Source organism: Manis javanica, chromosome 1, assembly GCF_040802235.1.
Source record: "Manis javanica isolate MJ-LG chromosome 1, MJ_LKY, whole genome shotgun sequence".
Lineage (NCBI taxonomy): Eukaryota > Metazoa > Chordata > Mammalia > Pholidota > Manidae > Manis > Manis javanica.
The window spans coordinates 224,223,530-224,235,559 of NC_133156.1; the positions used below are offsets into that span (position 1 = coordinate 224,223,530).

General features: G+C 35.8%; 1 protein-coding gene across 10 annotated transcripts in view; it reads left to right on the forward strand.

Annotated features, from left to right (window-relative positions):
• ITSN2 (intersectin 2) overlaps positions 1-12,030 on the forward strand; it is a 115,004-nt gene that overhangs the window by 6,480 nt on the left and 96,494 nt on the right. The gene's annotated exons all lie outside the window — the stretch shown is intronic.

The following is a 12,030-nucleotide window of genomic DNA, read 5'->3' on the forward strand; positions in this document are numbered from 1 at the left end:
GCATTTACTATATCCTAGCTGCTTTTGAGACACTTCACATATTTTTATTCATTTAGTCTTCAGCCTGTTACAACTGTTGTATTATTTATTTTACAGTTGGGAAAACTAAGCAAGGACAGGTTTAGTCATTTTCCCAAGATGCCACAGCTAATAAGTGGTAGACATAGGCTATGACTTGGTCTGACTCTACATCCTGCGCTCATATCATTATCTTATATTGGTTCTCTAACATTGACGGTAGTTTATAATTTTTGTTGTTATTTTAGATTGTGCCAGTTAGCAACCTTGTAACCATATCGGTGTTCACATCTATGATTATTTCCTTAGAGTAAATTTCTAGTAGTTGTAGTAGTATTGTATCAAAAGGTATGGACACTTCTTGAGACCCATGTAAACATATTGCCAAGTTGTCTTCTAGAAAAAGTTGTCAGTACCAAAGTGTTCACCTACCAAGTGTAACTGTTTTACTCTCCATTTCCTCAGAAAAACTGGCTTTTTTAAAAAATGTTTTTACTTGATAAGGACCACCTTTAATTTTTCTTTCTCTATGTATTAATAAGGTTATACTTTGACATTTTTCTTCTTTGAGAAATATTTGTCTCTGCTCTTTTCTCACTTCATTGGTATGTTCATCTCTTGATTATTTCTATTAATTCTTTATATATTAAGAATAGTAACTCTTTGCCATATTGGTGTAAATTTTTTTCCACATTTGTTCTTAGTTTTTCTTATGAATTTCTGATAATGATAGTTAACATTAATCTAGTACCTCTCAAATATAGCACCAGTCTAATTTGTTATTTTTGTTAACTCATTTAATTTTTACAATATCCTGATGAGTTAGGTGCCATTAGCCCCATTTATGCTGTCCGCTGACATTATCTTTTAAATTCTCAAACAGTGTTTTTCTCTGTGTCTGCCTATTTCTGTCCCCAGTTTCTAAAAATCTCTTTTCTCTTCTTAGCCTACTGGGTGATACCTATTGTTTAGTCCTTCATTACTCAGTTTAGGAGTCATTTCCTCTGGGATTACTCATCCACCAATTTTCTAGTTCCCTAAGGCAAAATTAGGCGCCCATTTTCTTTCCAGTCTTTATACCTATAGTATATATATATGCAGAATTCTAGTTTTGATCTTATTCCTCATCTGTATTCCTTGCTCTTACACATCTTATAAGGGTGTTATACAGCTGATGACTTAGTAAATATTTGTCGATTTTAATTAAAGATGCTCATGGTGACATATCAAGAAGGGAATCAACTTCGAAGTGTGTAAGATAGAGAAACTGACACCCAGGAAGTAACACTGGAAGTGGGCTTTGAAAGCCTGTAGAGAAGGAGGAAGGATGGGAGGGGCCCAGAGGCTAAAACTGAGTGAAAACAGACCTGAAAGTTTCCCATTCTGGGAACAGCAAGTTATTAGAGTGACTTTGAGGACTATTGACCTTGCCTCTGAGAACACCTGACAAAATAAATGTACCCTCACCCCAGAATACCTTTACTAGTGTTCAGAATATTTAAATCTTCTTCTATATCGTGTCTCCTGTGAAACAGGACTTAGTTCCTCTTCTGACTTGCCCCTTTTTCCAGTTAGTGTGGGAAGTTGGAGGGTCCTGATGTAATCTTGGTAAGATTTCTGAAATGCCCAGGGAAGTTTGGTGAATTGGTGGTGCAAGCCCATGGGCAGCTTTGCCAGAAGTCAGAGCCTTAGGGGAAAGAACAAACCCTGAAGTCTTGGAGACTTGAGGTTCTAGTAACATCTTTCCTTATAGCTGTTAGCACATTTGATTAGACTTCAGCTCCTTTTCTCTCCAGCCTTAATTACTTTTCTGTTCTTCTAGTTTTGATAAGAGACATTCTTCTCTTATTTTTTAGTTTACTTAATTTACTAGTTTAATTTTGAAGTGTACTGACTGCTGGTCTAGAGGAAGAATGAGTGAGTACTTTATATATTAACAATATAGTTTGTCATTTGATATATTTTTCCAAATCCTTTTCCTCTTTATTTTTCATTATGTAACTTACATTTTTTTCATTATGGAAATAATACATGCTGATTGACGAAAGTTCGTAGAATAGGAGAAAAAAAGATGACAACCACATTTTGGTGTCTTCTACCCATTCTGTCTTTTCATTTTTTTATTAAGGTATCATTGATATACAATCTTATGAAGGTTTCACATGAGCAACATTGTGGTTACAACATGCATCTATATTATCAAGTCATTTTGTTTTCTTTTACATAGTATTTTTGTGCCTCTCTTACAATACAACATTGTAGTTAGGAATATGGCCTTTGCTCTCTGATGGGGTTTTAGTTTCAGCTATGTCTTTTATTAGCTTTGTGAGTGTAACAATCTCACTAAGTCTCTGTTTTCTCTTTAAAAAAATGGGAATTTTATAATAATATTTATTCAAAGAGTTGTTATCAGGATGAAGAGATAATGCATGTTTAGTGTGACCATCTCATAATAAATTCTCTGTAAATGTAACAGTAATAATCAGGCCTGTCTTTTGGTTAGGTTAGCTTGGGCTGCTACTCTCGGCTGTGCTTGACGGGGGGTGGGGAGCAGGTCAGGATGCTGAAACTTTCTTTTCTGAAATAATTTAAGTCACCTTCAAATTTTTTTTTAACATTCTCAGGGGGTGCCAGTGAAACTGTTCACAGTGAGGCCTCCTTTAAAGTATGATTTATCCTGGGCTAGCCCCACACACAGTTGATGGTGGCCCTGGGTTTCATACCCTTTTAGGATGGCCCTGATAGTGATGATAATCAATGGTAACATGTCGTGACTTAAGTGTCGGGCTTGGCATTTGGTAAGTGTTCAGTGATTGTTGCCTACTATTATTATTTTTGAAATGATAAATACACATTTATATTGTACCATAAAATTTAAATTATATAATCATATCCATTTTCCATGTTATTATATGGTCCAGCTGAACTTGATGTTTTTAAAAAAACAGGTTTATTGAGATATAATTCACATGTCATTATGAATTTGATTTAAGTGGCAGCACAATAGTTGGCTCAGTATATTATATTCCCCCATTGTCAGGCATTCATATTATTTCCAGTTCTTTTCTATAGTAACTAATAACTGCAGTGAATATCTTTATAAAGAGGGCATTTCCTACATTTAGTATTATTTCTTTATAACTGATTCCCAGAAGTGAAGTTATTGACTTACAGGATACATTGGTAGGATTCTTGCTGTATGTTTTCAAATTACCTTCTGAAGAGCTATTTGCACCAATTTTCATTCCCATGAGTTATGCCAGCAGCACTCATTTCCTCTCACCTTTGCTAGCCCTGAGTAGTAGCCAAGGATTTTTTAAAAATAAACTTACAAAGAGAAACAAATTTTCATTTGCCTTTTCTTGATTATTAGTGATGGTAACATTTAGTAGCTGGTCTTATTTCCTCTTTGGAAAATTGAGATCTTAGTGTTTTCATTATCCATTTTAATAGCTCTCTGCACATTAAAAATATTGACTGTCATATATTTTTTGAATTTTTCCCTATTCACCTTTTTAATTTTGTTTTCAAATTTGCATTGAAAAGTGATCTTCTTTGAAACCTTTAAGTCTGAACATGCTTTGTGTATTTGGGGCCTTAAGCCTTTAGGTATAAATAACAGCAATCTTTTTCTCAAATATTGAGTAAAGTGAGTTGTACCAATTTATTAGTAATTGGTACAACTAAGATTGTTGTACCAATTCAGTGAAATCAAGTTAAGTGTTATAGTTGAAACTAATGTTGAAATAATAGTAATGCTGTCATTTACAAGCACCTTCTATGTGCCAGATGCTTTACAGACATATCTAAGCCTTAAAACAACCTAGCATTTAGGTACAGTTATTCACATTTGTAGTAGGTTAGGTAATTGAAGGTGTGTCTTGTGGAAGTCCACAAAGCTAAGGAATAACTGCACTGGGATTTGAACCCAAGTTGGTTGATCATTTTTCAAAGTTCAGGTTCCAGTCTGTCAGCCTGCTTGTCCTCAGTTCAGTCATAGGCATGCTAATCTCTCAGTGTTTGTGTTTATTAAAGGGTATTTTAGTGCCTACCATGTGGCTGACTGCTGGGCACTAGGTATGTGAAGATGAAGAGACATTCATAGGAGCACACAATTTAACAGGTGGGCAAGCATGAAAACAAGTTACAATACTTGGTGGTATGTAGTTTAACAGAGCTCAAGGTGAAGTGGGAATGTACAAACTAAGCTTTTGCAAGTGGAAGTGTTGCTGAAAAGGAAGGTAGTTCTACAGATTCAGAGGGGGGGTAATGGGAATACGATGGGAGGGAGAGGGAGGGAGACCACTAGAATAGTAGGCAGAAGGGTAGGCCCTAAAACATCTTGCATGCCATGTGAAGGAGACTGGATTTTTTAAAAACAACATCTTTATTAAGAGATATTTCATATACCATAAAATTCATCCTTCTGAAATTTACAATTCTAAGGTATTTGTTATATTCACAGAATTGTGCAACCATCACCACTAATTTTAGAACATTCTCATCATCCCAGAAAGAACCTCCTGTGCTCATTAGCAGCTGCTCTTCATTTCCTCCCAACACTCCTAAGTCTAGGCAACCTCTAATCTACTGCTGTTTCTATGAATTTGCCTCTTCCAAACATTTCATATAAATGAGAACTTATGATAAAGCGTCTCTTTTGTGACTGCTTTCACTTACCGTATTTTCAAGGTGCATGCATGTTGTAGCATGTATCAGTAATTTATTCATTTTTATGGCCAAATATTTTATTGAATGGATATACCAAATCTTGTTATCCATTCATCAGTTGATGGACATTTGGGTTCCCATTTTTTGGCTTTTATGAATAATGCTGCTGTGAGCATTTGGGTACGTGTTTTTGTGTGGTTTTTGTTTTCATTTCTCTTGGGTTCATACATAAGGGTGGAATACCTGAGTATATGGTAACCTATGTTTAACATTTTGAGGAACTGTGAATTATATCCGAAAGCAGCTGAATCATTTTACATTCCCATCAGCAATGTTTGAGGGGCCTAATTTATGAGATTAGGTTTTATACTTTTGTTGAGCTATTACACAGAATTGCAGAGGAAAAATGGTTGAAAAAATATTAGATTGCTTCTTCTCCATTGTGGTTCAAGACACATCTTAGGTCAAGAGGCTTTTTCTGATGAACAAAACTAAAATACTTTTCCACAATTCACAGAGTCTATTGTTATTCCATTTCCATAGTCTTTGATTTTTTTATGTATTAGTATGGGCTGCTTACTGATAATCTGCGTTATTAAGGATTACTGACATTTGGTGTTCATAAACTAAAATTACTCAATTTTTAGAGCTTACTGAGGGCTCTAATTTTTCTTCTAAGAAATGTGTCATCTCTACAATGCTTAGGCAGCATTGAAAAATTCCTACTGTGTATGAATACTGTTTTCAGTGCATCATTAGTGTTGTTGAGTTTGATGCAGTGCCAATTGCTGCTGTTCTTGAATTAACTGACAATTACAGAATAAATGTTAGATTTTAATCTTTTTGACCATTTTGCTCTTGTGTAACTGCTGTAATTCTTCATCATGGAGTTGTTTTTCTACTGGAAAATGGGAGCAGGTAGGTAGGTTGGATCTCAAGTGGGCCATGGTTGGGATGGTTTGAGAATGAATTGGAGGGATTCTTTCCCATTCTCATATCATATACATTAAAAAAAATGAATTAGTGTGTATTATAATTAGGGGTCTTAACTATGGAATACATGAATCCTCTGAAAGTCCACATTGTCTTGGGAGGACTGAAACCTTTGAAATTGAATGTCACATTTTGTGCATTGTGTTTTTTTCCAGGGAGAGCAACTCTGGGTTTGATGGTTTATTTATTTATTTTTTTCAAGAAGTCTATGACTCCTCAGAATTAAGAAATTCAGACTGGTGAAGAGAATGTGTAAATTTGTGGTATGAAGTATTTGGAAGAAGTTAGATCTTGCTGTGGTTAGGTATTGCTGTTCAGTGTTAGATCTATTTTCTAGATACACTGTTGGTTTTAATGTAACTAATTCCATGTTAGAACATCTCTGCTTTATTATTTCCTAGACATTTTCTGTCTGTCAGAAGTTGGAGTTTGCTTTTAAAATCCTCATTCTACATTAATTATTTTTATTTGATTTCGCGGTTGATTGGGATGCTTTAAGAGAATTACTTTTGCTGTGCACTACTTACAGTAATTTAAATGTACTGATATTTTTTTTAAAAAACTTTAGATTGGCTTGACAGAGTAGAAAAATAGGTGAATACTTTTCTGTCCATTGGCAACTAGTTTGATTTTCTTTACTCTTGTTCTATTCATGTTTTGGTTAAGATTGGAAACTACCAGTCACAAATGGAAGCTGTTCCTGCAAGCCCTGCTGGGGGGTGGAATCAGTTTGAGTGCCAGTCTCTGTTGGTCTTTGCAGCAGGGTGGAGTGTACCTAACCTCTGTAGTTTTTAGTACTGAATGTAGTATGACTGGATTTGAGATGAGATTGCTAATTTCAGTTAAATGTTTTTGGTAAAACAGACTTACTATTTTTTTTTAAATCAGAAGTGAAAATAATAATCAGTACATAATAATGAATCCAGCTTGATTAGATTCCTCTCTCTACCAGTGCAGCCTTTTTTTTTTTTTTGGGTATCATTAATATACAGTTACATGAGCAACATTGTGGTTACTAGATTCCCCCCACTATCAAGTCCCCACCACATAACCCATTACAGTCACTGTCCATCAGCACAGCAAAATGCTGTATAGTCACTACTTGTCTTCTCTGTGCCACACTGCCCTCCCCATGCACCCCCCAACATTAGGTGTGCTAATCATAATACACCTCATTCCCCTTATCCCTCCCTTCCCACCCATCCTCCCCAGTCCCTTTCCCTTTGGTAACTGTTAGTCCATTCTTGCGTTCTGTGAGTCTGCTGCTGTTTTGTTCCTTCAGTTTTTCCTTTGTTCTTATATTCCGCAGATGAGTGAAATCATTTGGTACTTGTCTTTCTCTGCCTGGCTTATTTCACTGAGCATAATACCCTCTAGCTCCATCCATGTTGTTGCAAATTGGTTTTCTTATGGCTGAATAATATTCCATTGTGTATATGTACCATATCTTTTTTATCCATTCATCTACTGATGGACACTTAGGTTGCTTCCATTTCTTGGCTACTGTAAATAGTGCTGTGATAAACATAAGGGTGCATATGTCTTTTTGAAACTGGGCTGCTGCATTCTTAGGGTAAATTCCTAGTAATGGAATTCCTGGGTCAAATGGTATTTTTATTTTGAGTTTTTTGAGAAACCTCCATACTGCTTTCCACAATGGTTGAGCTAATTTGCATTCCCACCAGCAATGTAGGAGGGTTCCCCTTTCTCCACATCTTCGCCAAAATTTGTTGTTGTTTGTCTTTTAAATAAAACAGACTTACTATTGTTACTTAATATTGTGTATAACAGACTAAGAAATCGATAAGGTCAAGGCTCTGGGTGATGCTGGCTATTGGGGTATGTTGTAGTGTGATACAGAAGTACATTTGGTCTTGGTCCCTGGTTCCTGGCACAGAGCTCCTAAAAGCTTTAGAATTTCCTAACTGATAAGAATGTCTTGTTATTCATAATGAGCCCCTTTCCTTCACACCTGAGTTTATGCCAATGAGGTGACTTAGTATGATATGACACCTTTGGATAGCTTCAGGATGAGGTTGGACAGCCAGGAAGACCAAGAGCTGAGAGAGGTGAAACTTTTTGGCCCCACCTGCCAACCTCCAGGAAGAGCAGGTGGGTGTTACAGATTGAGCGCCATGCAAATTACAGAACAGGGAGATTTAGAGAGCTTCTAGGTTGCCCGTGCTGGGATGGTGCTAAGTCCAGAGAGGGAATAGAAGGGTCTCGCCCTGCACTCCCATACCTTGTGTAATGTATTTCTTGCATTTGTTGCTGAGTTGTAGCCTCTGTGTTAAACCAGTAAATACAAGTGAACTGTTTTCTTGAGTTCTCTGAACTTTTCTAGCAAATTACCAGCTCTGAGGAGAAAGGGTTATGGGAATCCCTAATGTGTAGCCCAGGACTTGTAACTAGTGTCTGAACTGGGGCAGTCTTGTGAGACTAAGGCTTAACCCTTGGGGACTATGATAACTCTTGGTAGCTAGTGTCAGAATTGAATTGAATTGCTGGACAAACAATTTTGTTGGTGTCAAAGAAGGCACCTTACAGATGGCATTCCTGGTTTTTGAAAATCAGTTGTAAATTTATCATAGGCTTATCTTATTTGAATTACTAAGGTCTTAATATTTGTTCTTAATTGCTTGGCATTTTGGTGTATGTGGCTTATAAGAGCTTTAAAAAAAACTGGCAACAACAAAAAATTTGGAAAATAAAAAAAGAATTCACTCAATCTTTATACCTAAATCAACTACTTACAGCATATTAATGCTTTTTCATCAGGATATGTATATGAACACACACACATGTGCATGTATGTACAATTTTTACATAACTGTAATTGTAGTGCAGATTTTTGTCTACTAACTGCATTGAGGATTCTATTTTCTGTGTTGCCTTATAATTTTCATAACTATTAACAGCTGTTATTTTTATCTAGTAGATACTGTTTCCAGATGTTTAGGCTGTTTCAAGTTTTTGCTGTTATAAATAAAACTGTGGTGAATATTACTTAGCAGATGTCATTTACTCTGTTACACTCTATTAGATACTAGATTCACAAAGATAAGGTCCTTACTTCCCTTTAAGAGGTTTTCTTCTAATCATTGACTTGTGCATACATACTTTTGAGTATTTGAATTCACATTTGAGAATTTTGTATTTTTTAAAAATTTACTTTGTATCATAATCATTACCATCTATGATAGCCATGAAATTATCATTTGTAATAGATGCATAGTATTCTGAGTGAATATAATTTCATTTTTTGTTCCTTTCTCTATTGGATACATTATCTTATTTGTATTTTTTCTAATATTGATGACACTGTAATAAGCATTCTTGCATTCTATTTTTCTTCTTTGGATTATTGTCTTAAGATAAATTCCTATAAGTGGGTATTTTGTGTTGGATAAATGTTGCCAAATGAATGTTACCAAATTTAGAGGTACATGTTTTACTTTTATTTTGACTTAAACCTTCTTCTTTGGATTATTGTCTTAAGATAAATTCCTATAAGTGGGTATTTTGTGTTGGATAAATGTTGCCAAATGAATGTTACCAAATTTAGAGGTACATGTTTTACTTTTATTTTGACTTAAACCTTCTACCTATTTGATAATTTGCTTTCGAAAAACAATGATAGACTTAGTTTAAAATGTACAGAGTAATTGAGCAGATAATATAGAACTTTCTATGTATCTTTCCATCTAGTTTCCACTATTATTAATATCTTACAATAGTGTGGTACATTTGTTACATTTAATGGGTCAGTATTGATAAAGTCAATTACAGTCCATGCTTTATTGTCTCCTTAGGCTCCTCTTGGTTGTGATAATTAAACTGTTCCCTTGTTTTTGATGACTTTTGACAGTTTTGAGGGTTACTCATTAGGTATGTTGTAGGATGCTCCCCTATTGTAATTTGTCTGAAGTTTTTGTTGTGAGACAACCATGACCTGGGCAGGGTGGATAGGGATTTGCATATTCTAACACTATGATAATTATAGTAGAGTACATAGGAAGACCCACAGGACAAACAAATCCAAGCTAATGTGTAAACTTAGTGTATAGAAAAACAGATGTGTTTTAAATCAGCTGAAAAAAGCTAAATTATTTCATAGTCTCAGAAAAACTGCTAGACCTTGTTAAGTCCTAGACTTTAAGATGGTGGTGGAAGAGCGAAGAAAACAATTTAGATTCATATCTATGTCTGCAGCCTAAAGGAAAAGTCAGGTAGATCAAATATAAAACTTAAAAAAAAAACATACGCACTAGAAAAAAATAGAGGACAATTTTTTGTTATGAAGTAGGCCTTTCTTAACATGATAGGATACTTAGTAGTCATAAAGAAAAAGATTGATAAATTTTGATATAAAAATAAACAAGTTGGTATAATTAAAGATGTCCTAAAATTGAAAAGCAGCAAACTGGAAAAAAGTATTTACAAGTGTGTTATAGGTCTGGGAGCTTGAAAGGGAGACGTGTGACATGGTCATATTGGGGTGGCAGGGGGCACAAAAGGACCGGGGAAATGAAGACTTGTTAGGCAGGATGTGGGGTCCACTCGAGTTAGCAGTCAGGAATTTAAAGTGAGACCAGTCAGCAACTTCACTTATATAGCCATGGGATAAATAGAGAAGTGGATTTAGTCAAGACTGGGATTTTGCCAGATGTTTAGCCTAAACAGGGAGAGAGGAGGCAAGGTTGAGGATGTACACAACAAATTACTTGTAATGGTGGACTGTAATATTAAATTTGGTAAGGAGGGGTTATAGGACATAAGGAAGGGTATGTGAGGATATATAAGGAAGAATGAAGGACAGAGTTGCTGGGACCAATAGTTTGTGGGTCTTTGTAAAGTTAGTTAAAGAACTACTGGAGTCAGGGAACTAGGAACAGTGGGCTGTTTAGACAGGTGCTGGCAAAGGAGAGTGGGGACTTGAAGTGGACCACAGAGAAGTACACCTATTGGTAACAGGCCTGGGGTGTGACCTGAGGGTGGATGGCTAAGATACAATGGGGGGTAAGATTTTGGGGAAGGAAGTCAAAGGCTTAGAGGCCAGGTATGGGCAGGATCATCTGTGTGGATATTGGTATCACCAAGAGTTATCATGGGAATAATGTTGGAGAGGGGATAGTGAGCCAGGTGTTAAAGCAGTCAGGGAGTTGATCTGCTGATTGCAGGGGACAGCAGTGAAGGAGGAGAGGCAGTGGTCAAGTCAGATGCATGAAGGTCGAAGCTAGTTTTCTCTTTCAACTTGTATTACAAAAAATGTCAAACATATGCAAAAGCTGAAAGTACAGTGGTCACTTATTTTCTGTTTGCCTTTATCCATCTACTTTTAAATTTAATGTGTTGGTATTTTATAGTTTCATGGGGCTTTAATTCTTTCTGGAATAAGATAGGCTATAAATAATTTAATTTCAAAATTCCTTTCCAGAAAGGTGGTTGTGCTTATTTACATTTGCATCAGCTAGGTATAAATATAATACTTATTTTTGTAGTATTGTTATAGTTCCTTGCATTGTTACTAGCTCTTCACTGTTTCATGTGAATAAGTCACCACCTATTTTCCCAGACCATTCTCTTCACTCTGCATTTGCATGCTCTATTACCTCTGCCTAGAATTCTTTTTCCTATATTCATTCATCTAACAAATGTTTTGATGTATAAGCATGAGCTTATTAACACAAGCTGAAATGCACATTTCTGGTTGATTCATGGGAACCGATTTGTATGTGACCTTCTCTGTTCTTAGCTTGAAGAAGAGAAAAATTTTGTGCTCAGGTACCTGGCGAGGAGATCAAAGAGTCTGTTTTCAGCCCTGCCCTTTGGACTGTTGTCTGAACCCAAAGAAAATAGAGGAAGAAAGATTACAAAGGAAAGCTGTACTTCAACTTTTTCTTGTGATTCCAAATTTATATATATGTTTATTCATCCTTCTGTCCTGTCCTTTATTCCCAGAGCCAGAAAAGTCTGTCCCAGGTTCTAATTTTATACTGTAGAGCTGTCTTTTTCCATTTTCTCTGGTCTAACTTTCATGAGGTAACCTCCTTTCCATCTCCCTCTTGGAAATTAACTCTCCTTCTGAAAATAGTTTTGTTCTCCTATCTAAAAAGTAAAGCCTTGTAACCTTAGCTCTTCCTTAAAGCCTGTTAGGATTTCTTCTTCTTCCCTTAACAACATACTTCTTGAGTCACCTACACTTCACTTCTCATTTACTGCCTAATAAGCTACCCTTATTTGACTTTTACAGCCAGTTCACTGTACTGAAACTGCACTTGCAACAGATTGCCAAAATTAATGGTTTAGTTTTCACTTCTGTGACATTTGGCAGTTATGACCATCTCC